Source organism: Hemitrygon akajei, unplaced genomic scaffold (genome assembly GCF_048418815.1).
Source record: "Hemitrygon akajei unplaced genomic scaffold, sHemAka1.3 Scf000099, whole genome shotgun sequence".
In the NCBI taxonomy this organism is placed as follows: Eukaryota; Metazoa; Chordata; class Chondrichthyes; order Myliobatiformes; family Dasyatidae; genus Hemitrygon; species Hemitrygon akajei.
The window spans coordinates 652,775-672,699 of record NW_027331985.1 but is presented as its reverse complement, the minus strand read 5'-3'; the positions used below and the strand labels follow the sequence as shown (position 1 = coordinate 672,699).

General features: G+C 44.0%; 1 pseudogene; it reads right to left on the bottom strand.

The window, feature by feature from the left end:
• Positions 1–362: 362 nt before the first annotated feature.
• LOC140723050 (uncharacterized) lies at positions 363–18,908 on the bottom strand (annotated as a pseudogene).
• Between the last annotated feature and the right edge of the window lie 1,017 nt (positions 18,909–19,925).

The following is a 19,925-nucleotide window of genomic DNA, read 5'->3' as shown; positions in this document are numbered from 1 at the left end:
AACACATTAGTGGTCTTCACAGGATACCCCAAATCAGATCCACTCCGGTGGATCAAACGAGGTGACAACCACACATTTGAGTACGCTGAATCGATAATTAACCGAGCCTTGTGGGCATAGGAAAGTTGTAATCAGTGACCCTTGGCCACTAGTTCCCTGGTTTCGATCCTTCCATTTTCCCTCCTTCATCTCCGTCTGTCTCCGAGTGTCTGTGTCCTCGGTTAAAACTAAACAAGCTGCACGCGATGTTAACAAGCTGCAAGTCAAACTGATTTAACTTTTTAATTTCTCTCTCTTAAAATGACAGTCCACAGCAAACGAAATCTAGGGATTCATAACAACGGCAACTCCCCATTGTGAACTTACTTATGTGCCAGTAGGTGGGATGACTGAGTGAATCGTTTCCCACTTTCTGAGCAGGTGAGCCTCTCCCCAGTGTGAACTCGCAAGTGACTCTGTAGGTTGGCTGTCCGAGTGAATCACTTCCCTCATTCTGAGCAGGTGAACGTCTTCTCCTCAGTGTGAACTCGTTGGTGTCTCTGTAGGGTGGATGACTGACTGAATCTCTCCCCACAGAGTGAGCAGGTGAATGGCTTCTCCCCAGTGTGAACTCGCAAGTGATTCCGTAGGCTGGATGACTGACTGAATCCCTTCCCACAGACTGAGCAGGTGAACGGCTTCTCCCCAGTGTGAACTCGCTGATGACTCTGTAGGTGGTGGGACTGAGTGAATCCCTTCCCACAGACTGAGCAGGTGAACGGCCTCTCCCCAGTGTGAACTCTCTGATGACTCTGTAGGTGGGATAACTGAGTGAATCTCTTCCCACAGACTGAGCAAGTGAATGGCTTCTCCCCGGTGTGAACTCGCTGATGTATCTGTAGGGTGGAGGATCGAGTGAATCGCTTCCCACATTCTGAACAAAGGAACGGCTTCTCCCCAGTGTGAACTCGATGGTGTCTCTTTAGGTCGGATGACCGAGTGAATCGTTTCGCACATTCTGAGCAGGTGAATGGCCTCTCCCCAGTGTGAACCCGCTGGTATGCCATTACGTCAGATGATTGAGTGAATCCTTTCCCACAAATTCAGCAGATCACCAGCCTCTGCCCGGTGTGAACTGACTGGTGTGTCCACCAGTGGGAAGACCAATTGAATCCTTTCTCACACACAGAACAGGTGAATGGCGTTGCCCAGTGTGAACTTGCTGATGTACCTTCAGTTGAGATGACCGAGTGAATCCGTTCCCACAGTCTGAGCAGGTGAACGGCCTTTCTCCTGTGTAAAATGACGGGCCTGCCAGTTGGTCAGATGACCGAATAAATCCCTCCCCACAGTCTGAGTAGGAAAGATGTTCGATTGAATCCCTCGCTCCACTTCTTAAATATCTGGACAGAGACAGCAAAACTGGCGTGCTGTGTTTGAGATTCCTGGAGACAAATTCCTTCTCGTTTTAACCTCTGAAATGATTTACAAAGTCCATCAATGGCTGTAGGACAACATTTCAGATGAGATTACTTGAGTCGCCAAGTTTTGATCTGGCTGTTCCTCCCTGTTACAATGAGGTTGAACCCAAGTTGGACAGAGAAATCATCTCCTGACTGGGCAGAGTGCTGGTATCTGGAATGACCATTAATTCCCCGATTCTCTTCCTATTTCTATAAGAATGGGGCATTTCTGCCATCTGCAATTTCTACCCTGGCTCAGTTTGACTCTCTCCATTGGTATTATTCCCTCTTCCTGCTGAGCTGCATGGGTGCCTGGCCCCACAGTAACTGAAACACTCTCATGCAAATTGTCTTTCTTGACGTGCATCTGGGATTTTCTGTTATGTATTATTACCTTAAAGTTCCACAATTTTAACGCCATATAAAAAAATCCCTGATGAGATGAATGGTTGGTCTGCACAGCTGTTAAATGGACAGAGTGAATACTAGTATTACTTCAGGTTCTTGTGGAAAATTACAATACAGAAACAGGCCATTTGGGCCATCTGGTTTGTGCTGAACTAATTAAACTGCCCACTCCCACAACCCTACCATCCAGGTACCTACACAAACCTCTTTAATGTTGAAGTTGAGCTTGCATGCACCACTTGTGCTGGCTGTTCATTCCACACCCGGATGACTGTCTGTGTAATGAAGTTTCCCCTCATGTTCACATTAACATTTCACCTTTCACCCTTAACCTATGGCCTCTGGTTGTAGTCCCGCACCATCTCAGTGGTAAAACCAGCTAAAGGGAGTAGGGGGCGACGGTGGATGACAAGGAAGTCAAGGACAGTATAAAAAGAAAAGAGAAGATGTATAACATAGCAAAGATGAGAGGGAAGCCAGAGGATTGGGAAACTTTTAAAGAGCAACACAAGATAACTAAAAAGGCAATACGGGGAGAAAATACTAAATTCTAAATTCTCTTTCTAAATTTCTGTGTATACAAGCCTGGATTTCCCGGCGAGAGAGAGAGAGAGAGAGAGAGAGAGAGAGAGAGAGAGAGAGAGAGAGAGAGAGAGAGAGAGAGATGAGAGAGAGAGAGAGAGAGAGAGAGAGAGAGAGAGAGAGAGAGAGAGAGAGAGAGAGAGGAGAGAGAGAGAGAGAGAGAGAGAGAGAGAGAGAGAGAGGAGAGAGAGAGAGAGAGAGAGAGAGAGAGAGATGGAGAGAGAGAGAGAGAGAGAGAGAGAGAGAGAGAGAGAGAGAGAGAAACTATTTGACCATGCAGCGTGTTTACAATTGCTTGCAGCTTGGTGTTTACATAGCTCACAGTTTGTTTTATTTAAGCAAGGACAGTCACAAACACAGTCAGCCAGAGAGAAAGAAAGAAGATGGAAAGTTCGAAACAAAGGTTCCTAGAGGCCAAAGGCCACTGTTTGGACTCTCCTATGCCCACAAGGTGGGTTGACTATTGATGCAGCCTATACCGAATGTGTGATTGTCACTTTGTTTGATCCATTGGAGTGGATCTGTTGGTTTGGGAGTATCCTGTGAAGACCACTTCTGCTAACCTTTGCCTGGGGGTGGTAATTCACTTGAAGAGGTACCCCTGTGACAAATCACTGTTGGTGATAATTCGTATAATCCGTCTGGGGATTTTGTTGGAGTATCCGTGGCTACCACGTTTGTTAACCCTTAGCCGGTTTCGGCTGTGTTATGTGGTAAACACTTGTGAGAAGGGATATTCTGTGGAAATCACTGTCGGTAATACTTTGTGTGTTGGGTCTGGATTGGAACTACCTTGTGGAATCTACCTGTGTGTTAACCCTTGCCTGGGTGGTAGTTCCTTCTGAAGACAGTACTCCTGTGATAAGCTACTTTTGGAGATAATTCGTATGTGGATTTAGAACAACGACGGATAAGACCTACAGCGACTGTTATCCTGTTTTACCACTGTGGAATTTGTGGAATTCAACGTAATTGCCTTCTCTCGACATTCACCTTGGATTACAAATCTCTCTCTCTCGTCATTGATTCCGTGGATGAACTGAATTTCACAGATTGCCATCTCAAGAGTTTAAGCCTGGCATTCTCTGAGCTTAGTGGTTTGGGAGTTATATTTACACATATGTGTACTCATAACACTTTTAGTTTTTGATTATTTTGCTTAATTTGTTATATTATAAGTAGATACGAATAAAGAGAGTTGTTTTATCATCAAAACCTCCCTCCAGGTGTGGTCTATTGCTGCTGGTTCATTTAAACCGTTATGGGAATGTAACAGAAGTGTTCGTATTTATGTCTTTCTGGGAGCCCCCATGTTAACACCTCAATGTCTCTCGGTCACACCTTGCAAACTGGTAGAACTAGGGGCCTGCTGGGTAAAACTATGATTCCAATGTCAGTAATCCTGCTCAACCAGAGTGAGGAACTATCAGCCTGGGCTTCCTCAAATAACACTTGGGGAAGAGAGTGAGAAATTGTGTTCCAGTCAGAGATGACTGTGGCTGTCGGTGTTTTGAGGGATGGTATCGCAGGCCCCCACCAAACTGAACTTCCTATACTGGGAAACATGCATCCTGGCCAGAACCGCAATTGTCCAGCAGCCGAGAGGAATAACTGAGACTGAGCGATTTTGGATGATCGCTTTTCTCTCCTATGGAGTAACCAGGAATTCACGAGAGATAATCAATTTGGCTACAAGCACTTGAGGAGCTGGCCACAATACTGCAGGGGCCCTGACAGAAACACAGGCCCAAGTAACAAAAATATCCACTGAAATGATTGCAATCCGGCAAACAGTCGTACAGAATCGTACGGCTTTAGATTTTATCCCAACTGAGAAAGGGGGAAACTCTGCTATTACTGACACAGAATGCTGCACCTATATCCCTGATGAGTCTACAAACGTTACATCCCTCTCCAAGCACACTGCCAAGGAGACTGACAGCATCAAGAGAATAGGGCAGGATTTACACGGGTTCACTGAAGGGTCGAAATGGTGATCTTCGAAGACCTGTCGGTAATATGTGGGGCAAGATATTGCATTATGTCCAAATGGTTGTACATATCATTGTTATAATTTCTGAGGTATGCCGTTTTTACCCACTGAGAAGTTAATGCTGTACTTGGTTGCTTTCTCTGCAAAAAGTTACTGCTTTGTTGATCATGCAATGATGTAAAGGAGGGAATGATAAAGTATGTAAAAGGGTTAACACTTCGTTAAACAATAGCAGCCTGTTTTTCTGAAAGAAACTGCTGATAATCAACAGATGTACTAAGCCGTGCTGAGCCATATTTCTTCTTCAGGGTAGCTAGCCAGGGTTTCAGGATGCTTATCTCCTTGTGCACTCATGTGTAGAGATAGGACAGCTTCTGTCTGTTCTGTGTGTGTAAACATTATGACTATTTTGTAATTTCTCTTCAGGGTCTGTCATGTAGTAATATTTTTTGGCTCCAGCCTGTCTTGCGTGGGGTGTATCTGGACAGATATATCTGTGGTGTAAGGGGAATAGGTGAGCTGGGTGGGAGCATTCACAGACTGTTCCTGTCTGAGTGAGTAAGTAAGTAAGTCCAGCTCGGAGTGGATAGTTCAAAGGTTAATTTATTATCAAAGCAGGTATCCATAAATAACGCTGAGTGTTTTTTTTCTTCTCCAGAGAACCACGAAACAAAGAAAACAGGAAAATCGTTCAGAGAGAAAAAAAAAATGAAACTCCCTCCCCACCCCCTGAATCAAAAAGGACGGCATCCCGATCATCAACCCCCAAAACCCACCCTTCCGGCACAAAAGGGAAGAAAAATATTGACACCCGTTAAAAAAAATTCCTACCCGGCACAACAGCGGAGGAGCCGGTGTCACCAGTGTCGAGGTGGCCGCATCGGGAGCAGCGGACACAACAGGCGACCCCAGAATATTGACAGTTGAAGTATCGCGTCACCTGGAAGGATGATTGGACAATGTAGAGAGTTCGGCCGTCCAGCCCTTTCACTGTGACACCCCGAACTCCACATCAAATCCGTCCAAACGAATCTCGATGAACTTTAATGGCCAACCAATATAATTCCTCTCAGCGATCAGCTGTCAGAATGATTCCCTGACTCTCAGAGGAAGGGGTATCTATGGTCCACACTGTCAGGGTGTTGAGTTTACCAGGAGACAAAGACTGCAGGGACGAGAGGTTTTCTGTTGACTAATACACTGTGCGTGGACCCCGCTGGCAATTCTGGTGTTGTGACCCGAATCGAGACAAACACCACGCTGCCCACTCCACCAACAACACGGCACAGCCGGACACATAACAGAGGACTTTACATCTCACAACACTGGATTCAGTGATGAAACCCGTGATTAATGTTGTTGTCTCACCGAGATGTCCATTAACCCTAACCCTAACCCTGGAATATGGTGTAAAATCCCTCTCCCCATAGTAACACGGGTTATACAGACCATGGAACAAACTGCCGGAGGAACTCAGTGGGTCGGGCAGCATCTGTGGAGGGAAATGGACCGTCAACATTTCGGGCCGAGACCCACCCTCTGGACTGAGTGTGGACGGGAAATAGTCAGAGAAAAGAGGTGAGGGGTGGAGATGAGGCAAGAGCTGGGGAGTGAGAGGTGGATTCAGGTGAGGGGAGAGGTGGGAAGGTGGAAATAGTGACAGGGGTGGGAGGTGAGTGTTTGGGGCAACACGGGGCTGAAGAAGATGTAAATTAATTCCATAGAGGATGAGCAAAGAGGTTAGAGATTATTTGCTATAAGAAGATTATGAATATTCACCTGACTGATCCCTGGAGTGGTGGGGTCATAACTTGAAGAAAGATCAAATGTGATAACTCTAAATGTCATTTAGAGATTCGAGGACTGAGAGGAGAACACATTGAAATGCACAACATCATTACCGGTTGAACGAGAGATCCCAGTCTCTGAAAAAGGGAATGGACTGTCCGGGACTGTGATGAGGGGAAAAGTCTCAATTTCGAGGGTGGTGAATATCTGTAAATCCCCTCCACAGAGGGCGGTGAAGACTCAGTGATCGTCCTCACGTGGAAAAGAGGCCGGCAGAAGTGTGGAAGGTATCGAGAAATTGAGGATCGGACAGAAACATGGCTGAGATGGGAGAGCAGCCGCCATCTTGTTGATGATTAGAGGGGCCGAATGGCCACCTCCTGCAGTTTCTCACTTGGTGTTTCAGTGTTCCTGTCCACTGAGGCCGGAAGAATGTGAATAGAAATTAGTGTTTATAAACATAGAACTGATTTAAATGAAACGTGAACACTTCCTGTTTGGGCTTGAATTATGTTTCGGACCGGGATGGGAATCGATCCTGTGATTCTGTGACCTGGGGGTGGAGGGAAGGGGATCGGGGTAGATATGGTGTGGAAAAGTAGACATGTATCTCGTGTAAATATGGAATAATGTGGGGAATGCGGCGGATGGGTCGGGCAGTGTGTAAGTGGAGAGGAGCAGAGTCACCGGTTCAGGAGGGAGTCCCTCCACCCGTGACCTGATCCCGTTTCCTGTTCACGTTTTTCTGCAGATCTGCAGCATCTGCGGGTCACTGCTCTACGTGTACGTGTAGCTTCATCTTTCCCCGTTCAGACAAGTCAGTGAGATCCGGATCTGTCACGTCCTCTCATTGTGGGTGGACAATGTTTTTTTTTGTAATATTTTCTGCATGTTTCATTCCACTGTTTCGACGTGCGGAAGTGCTGCCAACGTTTCTGGGTGTCTGACCCATTTATGTGAGAATTTAGCCATTTATATTTCTCTGAGCTTCTCATAAATGTGTACAGTTCAGTTAAGCTTCACTTCAGAATTTCCAAAGCAACAACCCAGTCAGTCAAATAGTTCCACACAATTAAAATAGTTTATTACATTTTTATTTTTTTCTATTTTTGTACTATAAATATCTATATTCTTATTTTAAATCACAATTGTTAAAATCTTTTGTTAAGAATTAACAATTAACAACGAATTTCCTGGCATATGCTGATGTTATTAAACCTGATTCTGATATTGATATGGGAGACCAACCACCGGTCACCTGATCCCTGTTACTGCAGATTGTGATGTGAGATTGAAGCATTTTCCATATATTTGCTTTCCATAGAAATTACAACAGTTCAGTTTCCTTCTGTGGTTCCAGAGCAGAAGCTCAGTCTGTCTAATATTTCCACACAATTAAAATGGGGAATTTGTTTATTATCATCACGTACTGAGCTACAGTGAAAATCTTGCCTGATGTACCATCCACACAGATCGATACATTACGACGGTACATCGAGCTGATATACAACAAAAAAATAACTGTATCAAAGCATTATGGCTGCAGAGAATGTGCAGTGCAGATAGACATATGGTGCAGTGTCAGGTCGAGTTATATTGTGAGGTCGAGTCAATTTTATCATTCATTTGGCTTATAACTGCAGACAGGAAGCCATCCTTCAGCCTGGTGTTACGCACTTTAAGGCTTTTGTATATCTTCCCCGATGGGGGAGCGGGTTTGCAGTAAGAATGTACAGGTTGTGAGGATCTTTGAGTACATGGCCTGCTTTTCCGCGGGAGGGGAAGTGTAGGAAGAGTCCATGGAGCGGAGGCTTGTTTCTCTGATGTTCTCTGCTCTCCAAAGTTCTCTGCAGTTCCTTGCAGTCATAGGCAGAGCAGTAGCCATACAAAGGCGTGAAGTATCGACATGGAGCTCAGAGACCTCGGCCTTCACCCCGCCTTGTGTAGATGAATTCTGGATTTCCTGTCAGATCGCCGGCAGGTGGTAAGAATGGGCTCCATCTCAACTGTCTCTCTGACCCTCAGGACACATAACCCACAGGGTTGTCTCTTTGGCCCTCTCCTTTACTTTCTGTGCACCCATGATTTGTGTTGCCACCCACAGCTCCAATCTGCTAATTAAATTTGCTGACAGCACTCCATTGATTGGCCTAATCTCACATAATAACTTAAAATCGTTCAAATGCCTCCTGACAAGGCTCGGTCCAAACAAACTTTTCACCCTTCTTCAGGTTAGTCAGAAGAAGAGCGATATCAGCAAAGTTCTTACAGAACTTACGGTAATATCCATCCATTCCCAGAAACCTTCTAAGAGCCTTCTTAGCAGTCAGAATAGGAATTTAAGAAATTGCCTGGACTTTTGCCCGAACAGGAGCCAACTTGCATTGACCTACAACATCGCCAAGACAGGTCTCAGTGGCATGGCCAAATTCACTCTTAGCTAAGTTAACTGTAAGGCTGACCTGGGAAAACCTGTCAAACAGTTTTTCTACTACAGAGATATGCTCTTCCCAAGTGTCACTCCCTGTGACTAAGTCATCAATATAGGCATCTGTGTGTTCTAACCCTCGAATTACAGAATCATTCATTCTCCGGAATGTTCCTGGACCGGTTTTCATTCCAAACAGCAAGACATTATGTTCATACAACCCAGATGGTATCACAACTGCACAATTTGTTCTACCTCTGTCTGTCAATGGAACACACCAATACCCTGTAAACAGATCAATCTTTGTAAGAAATTAAGCTTTTCCAACCTCATTGATGCAATCATCCATCCTCGGGATAGAATAGGCATGTGTTTTTGTTACTGCATTTGCCTTCCTATAATCAGTGTAAAATCTAACACTACTATCAGGTTTAGGCACAATAATGCAGGGTGAGCTCAAATCTGATGCTGAAGGACTAATAATACCATTTTCCAGCATTTTTTCAATTTCTTTCTCAGCCTATTTACACGTTTCTACGTTAATGCGATATGGGTGTGGTTTAATCGGTTTAACCAATATCTACATCATGCATTGCGACCGTGGTTTGCTTGGGAACATCGGGAAATAAATCTTTAAACTGCGGAATTAATTCCTTCGGCTGTTGTTGTTGTTTTGGCTGCAGATGCGCCAAACTGTTATCAATGTTTTCTGGAACAACGGAGTTCATTACCCTAACTGGGACAATGTTTGGCTTGTGAAAAGTCTCAGACAAGTCAATTGCTTTATTCTCAGGGTTGCCAGATTCATATGTTTTGACAACAACACTCACAGATGGTGCCTGCTTGTTAAAATAAGACATTATTATATTTATCTGTACCACCTGTGTTAGTTTACATCAGTCGGGTGTTTTGATAACATAATTCACAATATTAATTTGAGAGGCTATTTCATACGGTCCATTGAGTTTTGCCTGAAGTGGATTTGTCAACATTGGAGATAAGGTAAGCACCTTATCCCCCACCTGGTATTTTCTTTCGCAAGCCCACTTATCAAACCAACACTTCATTTTGTTTTGAGAAATCTTTAAGTTTTGTCTCGCTAGACTACAGGCCTGGAGTAGTTCGTTGTTGAACTTGAAAACTTAGTCTAAAAAGTTAACATGCACATCCCCATCCATTCACTGTTCCTTTAACAAGGTCAAAGGTCCCCTCACTTTATCTCCAAATACAAATTCAAATGAACTAAAGCCCAGTGATTCCTGTACCAACTCTCTTACTGCGAACAAAAGCAAATATATTCCTTCATCTCAGTCTTTTCCATTTTCAACACAGTATGTCTTTTTTTGGCATGTGCATGCGTGCGTCCGATGATGCCTTTTTCAAGCCTTTACAAGTCATGGAGTGAGAGAGTGAGACAGTGTGGAACACATTGTGTCTTAATCATTGTTTTGAGGGTAGAATGAAATCTTTCTAGAACCCATCGTAATTCTGGATGGTACGCAGACGGTGTAATTTGTTTAGGTCCCAGTACATAAAATACCTGCTGGAATAATCCAGATGTTAAATCGCTTCCTTGATCAGACTGGATTTCTTTAGGCAAATCAAACAAAGTAAAAAAAAAACTTGGTAAGAGCCTTCGCCACAGTTTTAGCTTTAATATTTCTGAGAGGTATAGCCTCTGGGAATCTGGATGCAGTTCACATAATAGTTAGCAGATACTGATGGCCAGCTTTAATCTTTGGCAATGGGCCAACACAATCCACTATAAATTATGAAAAAGGTTCACCAAATGCAGTTATATATAGACTGCAGTGGGGCACTGTGGAGATCTGATTAGGTTTACCAACAACTTGACTAATGTGACAGATTTTGCAAAAGGTCACAACATCCTTCCTCAGATTAGGCCAGTAGAATTATTTCATAATCCTGTTTACAGTTTTATTTACTCCAAAATGGCCAACTGAGGGCAGACTGTGGGCCAAAGTTAACATTTCAGTCCTATAAACTTCAGGAACTACAACGGTGAACAATTGCCCATTTCGCATTCGCTGGTATAGCAGTTGGCCTCCATTTCCTCATATCACTCCATCCTTGAGATAATACCCTACTGGCACCTTCTTAATTTCATCATCTGAGAAAGCTGTTTCTTTTAAAGTTTCAAACTCAGGGTCTTGGTTCTGTTCTGTGATAAACTCGTCTGCGTCAGCAGACATTTTAGCCATACTTCGAGTTCCTGCGCCGGAAGGTAAATGTTAAAATCCATCTGTGGGTCGTCAGTGGTTGGGTTAGTTGTTAACTGCACTGCAGGAACAACTTTACCATCTGCCAGGTCATTCAAGAACAGCAAAGTAACATCTTCCTCTGGTAAACTGGAGCATACTCCGATCTTAACAGGTCCTGAAACCAACCCTGACAGTAAAGTTACCTTGTGCAATGGCACGGAAACCATGTCGCCCCCAATGACTTTAATAAGATTTACCTCACCAGTGTTAGTCTCATCACCAAACTTTAGAACGTCTGATATAAGTGACTGAGAAGCCCCAGTAACTCAAAGAATTTTCACTGGTACCGGGGTTGACCCTTCCTTTACTAATACAAACCCATCTGACATAAAATGATCGAATCCCTTCTTAACTCAGTCAGACCTCTCAGACCCTAACTGAGCCGCAAACAGAATGTTCAGAACCCTGTGGGTTGATAGGTGCTTCAACATACTGACACAGGCATTTGGGACTGACTCCTTTTCCGTTTTCTTCTTCAGGATGGAACAATTAGCCATAATATAACCAGTTTTCTTACAATAGTAACAAGTGAGACCAGAATATTTCTCCTTCAACTGCTTCCCTTCATCCTTACTCTTGTCACTATTCCAGCTTTAATTTCTGGTTTACCCTGGTGATCCCTGCTCCTCTTTTGGAAGCTCTTATTCGGGACAATCTTAACCTTATGAGTAAAAACAAACTCATCTGTTATTCTATCAGACTCCTGCAAAGTGGCAGCATCCTTTTCATCTAAATAGGTCTTTATGTCATCAGGAATGCACCTTTTGAATTCTTGAATTAAAAGCAACACTTTCAAGCTGTTACAATTATCATTTATATTTTTACATGTGCACCGGCGGTCAAAACACAGAAACTTCTCATAAGCAAGTTCCACATAAGTCTGTTTCACAGATTTCTTCAAATTTCCAAACTTTTGCCTGCATGATTCTGGGAAGAACTCGTAAACTTTGAGAACAGACTGTTTCACTATGTCATAATCAGCTGCTTCATCAACTGTCAAAGCAGAATAGGCTTGCTGAGCCTTCCCCTTAATTACACTTCGTAAGAGAAAGGGCCAACCCTCTTTTGGCAACTTTAAACTTTGAGCAACCTTCTCAAAATGCTGAAAGTATTTATCAACCTCTGCTTCGTCAAATGGAGGTGTCAATTTAAATTCCTGACTAGCTTTAAACTTATCACTAGAGTCTAACACGAGACCCATTTGCTGCAATCACTCTATCTTTTCCAGCTTAAACAGCCTCTGTCTTTCTGCTTCCTCCCTGTTTTTCTGCCTCCCTAGCCTCAAACTGCCTCTGCCTTCTGCAGCTTTAATTTTTCTCACTTGTATTGCAGCACACGCTCATGAGGTTTACTTTCAGGAAACACCTCCAAGTCCTCCACTTTACACACTCCCTCAGATACATAATGTTCAGCTATTATCCTCTGCATCTGTACCCTCCTTATTGTCGATTTCACCTTAGCAAGTTTTAACCTTCTAGCAAGACTCAACAACTCAACCCTTCTGGCGTCCTCTAATACCTCAGAGGTTGGCGCTTCCTGACATCTATCAACATCCATTGCTGCTGATTTTCCACACACAAATAAATCAAAGGGACTTCCTCAATGAAATCGATAATTAATGACAATGCCCCCAAAACTGTTGATATCTCGGACGCAGGCCCAATTTTGTTATGAATCATAACGCTTTAGAAATGAACCAGCAGCAATAGACTACAGCTGGAGTCTGTTTTTGAAGTTAAAACAATCTTTATTAGAATCTACTTATAATATAGTAACAATCAAGATAAACAAAAGTTAACATTGTTATGTGTATATATATGTGCAAATATAACTCCAAAATTATTGAGCTCGTGAGAAACAAGACTTGGAGTCTTGAGAAGGCAAAGTATGAAAGTTGCAGTTCAACCATGGAATAGCTGATGAGAGAGATATTTGTAATCCAGCGTAAATGTTGAGAGAAGGCAATTATGTTGAATACCACAGGTTTCATGGTGGTAAAACGATACAACAGCTGCTGTAGATTTTATCTGTCTTCGTTCCAAATCCACATATGAATTATCACCGAAATTGACTTGTCACAAATGGTATCGTCTTCAAGTGAATTACCACACCACACTCAGGCAAGGGTTAACACATCAGTGGTCTTCACAGGATACCCCAAATCAGATCCACTCCTATGGATCAAACGAGGTGACATCCACACATTCGATGTATGCTGAATCGATAATTAACCCACCCTTGTGGGCATAGGAAAGTTGTAATCATCAGTGACCCTTGGCCACTAGTTCCCTGGTTTCGATCCTATTTTCCCTCCTGCATCTCAGTCTGACTCTGAGTGTCTTTGTCCTCGGTTAAAACTAAACAAGCTGCGAGCGATGTAAACAAGCTGCAAGTCAGACTGATTCACCTTCTTAATCTCTCTCTCTCTCTTAAAATGACAGTCCACAGCAAACAAAACCTAGGGAATCATAACAACGGCCGCATCCCAATGTGAACTGACTGGTGTGCCAGTAATTGGGCTGACTGAGTGAATCCTTTCCCACATTCTGAGCAGGTGAATGGGCTCTCTCCAGTGTGAACTTGCTGATGTCTCTGTAGATTGGATGATTTAGTGAATCCCTTCCCACAGTCTGAACAGGTGAATGGCTTCTCCCCAGTGTGAACTTGCTGGTGATTCATAGGGTGGATGAATGAGTGAATCTCGTTCCACTTTCTGAGTAGGTGAATGGCCTCTCTCCAGTGTGAACTCACTGGTGTATCTGTAGGGTGGATGACTCAGTGAATCCTTTCCCACATTTTGAGCAGGTAAACTGCTTTTCCCCAGTGTGAACTAACTGGTGTGCCAGTAATTGGGATGATCGAGTGAATCCCTTCCCACACTCTGAGCAGGTGAAGGCCTCTCTCCAGTGTGAACTCACTGATGACTCTGTATTGTGGATGACTGTGTGAATCCCTTCCCACAGACTGAGCGTGTGAACGGCTTCTCCCTAGTGTGAACTCGCTGGTGACTCTGTAGGTGAGATGAATGAGTGAATAACTTCCTGCAGACTAAGCATGTGAATGGCCTCTCCAATGTGAATTCCCTGATGACTCTGCAGATTGGATGACCGAGTGAATCCATTCCCACTGTCTGAGCAGGTGAACGGCCTTTTTCCTGTCTAAAATGATGGGCATGCCAGTTGGTCAAAGGCCGAGTGAATCCCTCCCCACAGTCTGAGCAGGAAGGATGGTCGATTGAATCTCTTGCTCCACTTTTTAAACATCTAGACAGAGACAGCAAAACTGGCGTGTCATGTTTGAGATTCCCGGAGACAAATTCCTTCTCATTTTTAACCTGTAAATAGATTTACAAAATACATTAATGGGTGCAGGACAACATTTCAGATGAGGTTACTTGAGTTGCCAAGGTTTGATCATCCAATCTACTATCTCATCTTGAATGCTGAGTGACTGAACCTTCTTGACCAAACTCCCTTATGAGACTTTGTCAAGTGCCTTGCTAAAGTTCATGTAGACAAAATCCACTGATTTGACCTCCCCATCTATTTTGTTTCCTCATATAGATTACCATTCTGATCTTGCAGAGGATTAATTTTTTCCCTTGTAATCTTTTTTGCTCTTAACATATCTGCAGATTCCCTGAGGATTCTCCTTCACCTTGTCTGCTGGGGCAACCTCATGCCTTCTTTTATTTCTTTCATAAATGTTCACTTGAATTTCCTGTATTTCATAAGGACCCCATTTGTTCCTATCTGCCTGTACCTGGTATGCACCTCCTTTTTATTGATCTGGGAGAGGAAAGCCAAAGGGGTGATAGATCTGCATGGTGGGAGGTGGGAGTAAGGAGGGTTAAACTAAAGTTGCAGGGGGAATGGGAGCCTGAATAACAGAACAGATAGTGGAGAGGTTGTGGAGACAGATGTTGTTCAGGCCTCAGACAAAGTCAGGAATGAAAAAGTTGAGCATGGTACAGTGAATATGCTGAGCCCTGTACATTTCAATACAAGGAGCAGCGTAGGAAAGGCGGATGTGTTCAGGGCATGGATCAACACCTGGTATTAACACTAGGATCTGGCAACTGTGGATTGGGACAGGCTGCTTTATGGCAAAGGTATAGGCAGGCAGAATCTTACGGTGTATTAGAAATGCAAGAGAACACATAAGAAATAAACCAGTATGGCTAAAAGAAGGGATGAGGTTGCCTCACAGAAAAGGTGAAGGATAATGCTCAGGGATTCTAGAGATAGATTAAGAGCAAAAGGATTGCAAGGCACAAAGTTGGTCCTCTGGAAGACCGGAATGGCAATCCACGTGTGGAAACAAAGCAGATGGGGGAGATCTTAATTCTTAAATATTTTTCCATCTCTATTTACTCAGGAGATGGACAAAGAGTCCATGGGAGTGTGGAAAAGTGGCATTAAAATCGTGGACCCTGTACAGATTAAAGAAGAGTAGTTACTTCACTGTTCAAAATAGAAGATAGAAATCTACAGCATATTCCAGGCCATTCAGCCTTAAATGTTGTGCCAACCATGTAACCTACTCTAGTAACTGCCTAGAATTTCCCCAGCACACAGCCCTGTTTTTCTAAGCTCCATGTACCTATCTAAGCGGCTGTTAAAAGACCCCATTGTATCTGTCTGGACCACCGCTGCTGGCAGTGCATTCCACGCACGCACCACTCTCTGTGTAAAAATCTTACCCCTGGCATCCCTCAGTATCTATTTCCAAGCACCTTAAAACTATGCCCCCTTGTGTTAGTCATTTCAACCCTGGGAAAAAACCTCTGGCTATCCACACGCTCAATGCCCCTCATCATTTTATACACCTAAAAAAGGCTCTAAACATAAAGAAGGAAATTATACATTGGATTGGAGATTTGTTAGAAGTATAGAAAATTATGAGAGTATAGATAGGTTAAATGCAAGCAGCTTTTTCCACGGAGGTTGTGTGGGACTACAACCAGAGGTCATGGGTAAGTGGGGAAGGTGAATATTTAATGGGAACATGTGGAAAAGCTCTTTACTGAAATGGTTGTGAGAGTGTGGATTGAGATGCCGGTACAAGTGGTGAATATGAGCTCGGTTTCACCACTTAAAGGAAGTTTGGATGGGAGCCTGGATGGTAGGGGTATGAAGGGCGATGGTCCCAGTGCAGGTAGTTGCTTTAGACAGCTTAAATGTTTTTTTTTCAGCATTGACTAGATGGGCCAAATTTCCATACTGAACTTCTCCATGTTTCTATGACAGAGAAGCTGGCCAAACTTGTTTGGAAGGGAAAGATAGGAGTGACAACGGAGCAACAATGGCTGGAGTTTCTGGGAGCAAATCGGGAGCTGAGTGATTCCACAGAAGTGGAAATATTAGAAAGACAGGAGTACACAACCGTGACTAAAATGAGAAGCCAAAGCCAACATAAAGCCAGAGAGAGGACACCTAATAGAGCAAAAACTTTTAGAAACCAACAGCAGACAACTAAAAAACTCAGATGAGCTCAGTGCATGGAATCATGTTATTAATGGGTCTTGGTAGCACCCAACAGTCTGAGGGATTTAGAGGAACAAAATATCTGGGGCCTCGATATCTCTTGAAAACCAAGGTTCCCTGTACCAGTTATCACTCAACTTTTATTTTGGCAGGCATATACAAACTCTACACCCTCAAAATTTCACTTCTGAAGGCCTCCCACTTACAAGTACTCCATTGCCAGGAAACAGCCTGTCCCAAACCACACTTGTTAGATCCTTTCTGATACCATCAAAATTGACCTTTCTCCAATATAGAATCTCAACCCATGGTCCAGACCTTTCTTTTTCCATATTTCCTTTGAATCTCATGGCACTATGATCACTAAATTCTGTCACCAGCCTTGGATCATTTCCTAACAGGTTATTGCACACTTCTCCGTCGGGAATTTTACATCAGGAATTCTACGTACTGATTAAAGGCACATTTGACAAACTTTACCCCATCTAGTCCTTTTACAGTATGGGCGTCCCAGTCAATATATGCAAAGTTAAAATCACTTACTGAATAAACCTAAGTTTATTGACATGGTCTACAATCTCTCTACAAATTTGTTCCTCTAAATCCCTCAGACTGTTGGGTGTAAACAAGTCCCAATAATGGCTACAATATTATAATTCCCTGTCCTGAGCTCATCTGGCTTTCCTACGATGCTTCTTGCATTGTGATATACACAGCTCAGCACATTCATCGCACCATGCTCAACCATTTGATTGCTGACTCTATCTGAGGTCTGAACAACATCTGACTGGTGTCAAGAAAACAAACTCTCCCTCATTGTCACAAAAACAAAGGAGCTGATTGTGGACTACGGGAGGAATGGAGACAGGCTAACCCCTAGTGACATTAATCAATCTGTGGTTAAGAAGGTGATGAGCTTTAAGTTCCTTGGCATAAACACCACCGAGGATATCACATGGTGCCCTGACGAAGGGTCTCGGCCAGAAACATCGACAGTGCTTCTTCCTATAGATCCTACCTGGCCTGCTGTGTTCCACAAGCATTTTGTGTGTGTTTCTTGAATTTCCAGACATCTGCCGATTTTCTCGTGTATACGTACCGGCTATTTTGTGAAAAAAGCACAACAGCACCTCTTTCACCTCAGACGGCTGAAGAAGTTTGGGATGGGGTCCCAAATACTAAGAACTTTCTACAGGAACACAACTGAGAACACCCTGACTGGCTGCATCACTGCCTGGTATGGGAACTGTACTTCCCTTAATTGCAGGAAACTGCAGAGGGTGGTGCGGACAGCCCAGAACATCGGTAGATGTGAACGTCCCACTATTCAGGACATTTACAGAGACAGGTGTGTAAAAAGGGCCCAAAGGATATCGGGGACCAAATTCACCACAACCACAAACAGTTCCCGCTGCTACCATCCAGGAAACGGTACTACAGCAAAAGGACCAACAGACTCCTGGACATCATCTTCTACCAGGCCATCAGACTGGTTACTTCATGCTGATACAATTGCATTTGTATGTTATATTAACTGTTCTATGTACAAACTATTTATCATAAATGACTATATATTACACATTGCACATTTAGACGGAGACGTAATGTATAGGGAGGATCGATGTAATAAAGTCAATTCAATTCAATTCACGCTCTCCACTATCTGTTCTGTCATTCTGGCTCCCATTCCCCCCTACAACTTATTTTATCCACATTACCCCCCACCCCCCACCCTACCATTAGCAACCATTACCACTAGGATATTAGTCTCCTCTTGTTCTGTTCCCCTAACTAACGAATCCCCTATCAGCCCTTTGACTTTCCTCTGCCAGGTAATTCCCCCCAACAGCTTCTAAAGTGTTCCACCTGTTGTTTTTTGGGGATGGCCGCAAGAGTACTCTGCGATGGCTATTTAACCTCATTCCCCTTCCTGATTCTCATCCCGTTTCCTGTGTCCTGCAACTTGGGTGTAACTCACCTCTCTTCATGTCATATTCATCACCCCCTCCAACTCCTGGATGATCCAGAATTCATCCATTTCTAGCTCCAACTCCTTAAATTGCAGCTGGACACACATCTTGTAGGTGAGGGCATCAGGGACACTGGATGTCTCCCCACCTTCCCTCCAATGTCCAGCATCTGCAGAGTTTGTGATTGGAAGTGTAACAAAGGTGATTTTCTCAACTGGTGATGTAAAAGACTCGATTTTGCTCCCTTTTTCGGAGTTCCGAATCCTTGCATTTAGATAGCTGGAGCTCAGCTTTGTTTGAGAGATCCATTGGTTCCCATTCCCTGATAAGCCGGAAGCTCCCCGGGGGCCCGTGTACGGATCGTGGGGCTGAGAGAGAGGGAGGTGAGCAGGAAGGTCACAGAAACTGTCCCTCAGTCGGTGTTTAGGACAGTCGCCCGGAGATAATCGCCTACCTGCGTCCGATCCAGCAGCCGTGCTCCTGAGGCCTTTTGTGAACTGCGCGCATGCGTGATATTCGTAAACGTCATCAATCTTGACGCCTGCGCATGTGACCGATGCTTCAGCGCAGGCGAATTTTTTAATACAGGGCATTATCGGTAATCACGGTGCCATTAAAAGTTTCTTCAAGCTCCGGTTCCATCTACAAACCTCATTTTTTTTGTATATAGAAAACTCAGCAGCTGTTTTAACGCAGAAAGCGGCTCCCATAAACAATATACTCAATATCAAAGTGTATCTAACTTCAAAGTGCAATCCTCTTACAAAGGCAGATATAAAACACAAAAGATTCTGCAGTTGCTGGAAATGCAGAGACGCACACACACAAAATACTGGAGGAGCTCTGCAGTTCAGGCAGCAACTAAGCAGAGGATTACTAAAATAGCAAAGGGAAAAACAGAGAGCTGAGAATACTCCACCGCCGACCCGAGAGTGCGGCAAATCCCTTCCCACCATGGCCGGCATCTGACGGCCCAGTACTGTCCGGAATGTCCTTTGGAATTCTGAATAAAGGACAGGATCCAAAATATCCCTGGTTCCTCCGGACCATATTCCTCCCATACTGGTAAAATGATCCTCGGTGGGAGAGGGGTGGGGAGAGGGGCGGAGGGAGAGGCATGTGACGCTTCCGATTCGGGGCCAAGTAGGGACAACGTACAAGTTTAAATCCCGATACATTAAGGCGGGATGAATTTTTAGAGAACGGGGAAGATGTGATGTGCATGTTGCCGGGGCAGTTTCCCTCATGACTTCAGAGAGATGGATAAAGCGAGGGGCTAGTTTCCGCCATTCCAGTTTGAGTGGACGATCTTTACTTGAACAGAGACCCGCTTGTCAATATTGAAAGAGGGGCCAAGCCGCCTGTGTCTGTTGGCCTTGGCCTGCAGCCCGGCTGAACTTCCTTTCCGAGTCTTTGTCATTGAGACATCTTTGAACAAATTACTCGGCGGAGGGGACCCCGACATCTAATTCCTGATCAGGAGATTGAGCGGGCAGAAACTCAATTTGACATTCGAATTGGGTCAGACCCAGCGGTGAATGCTGAA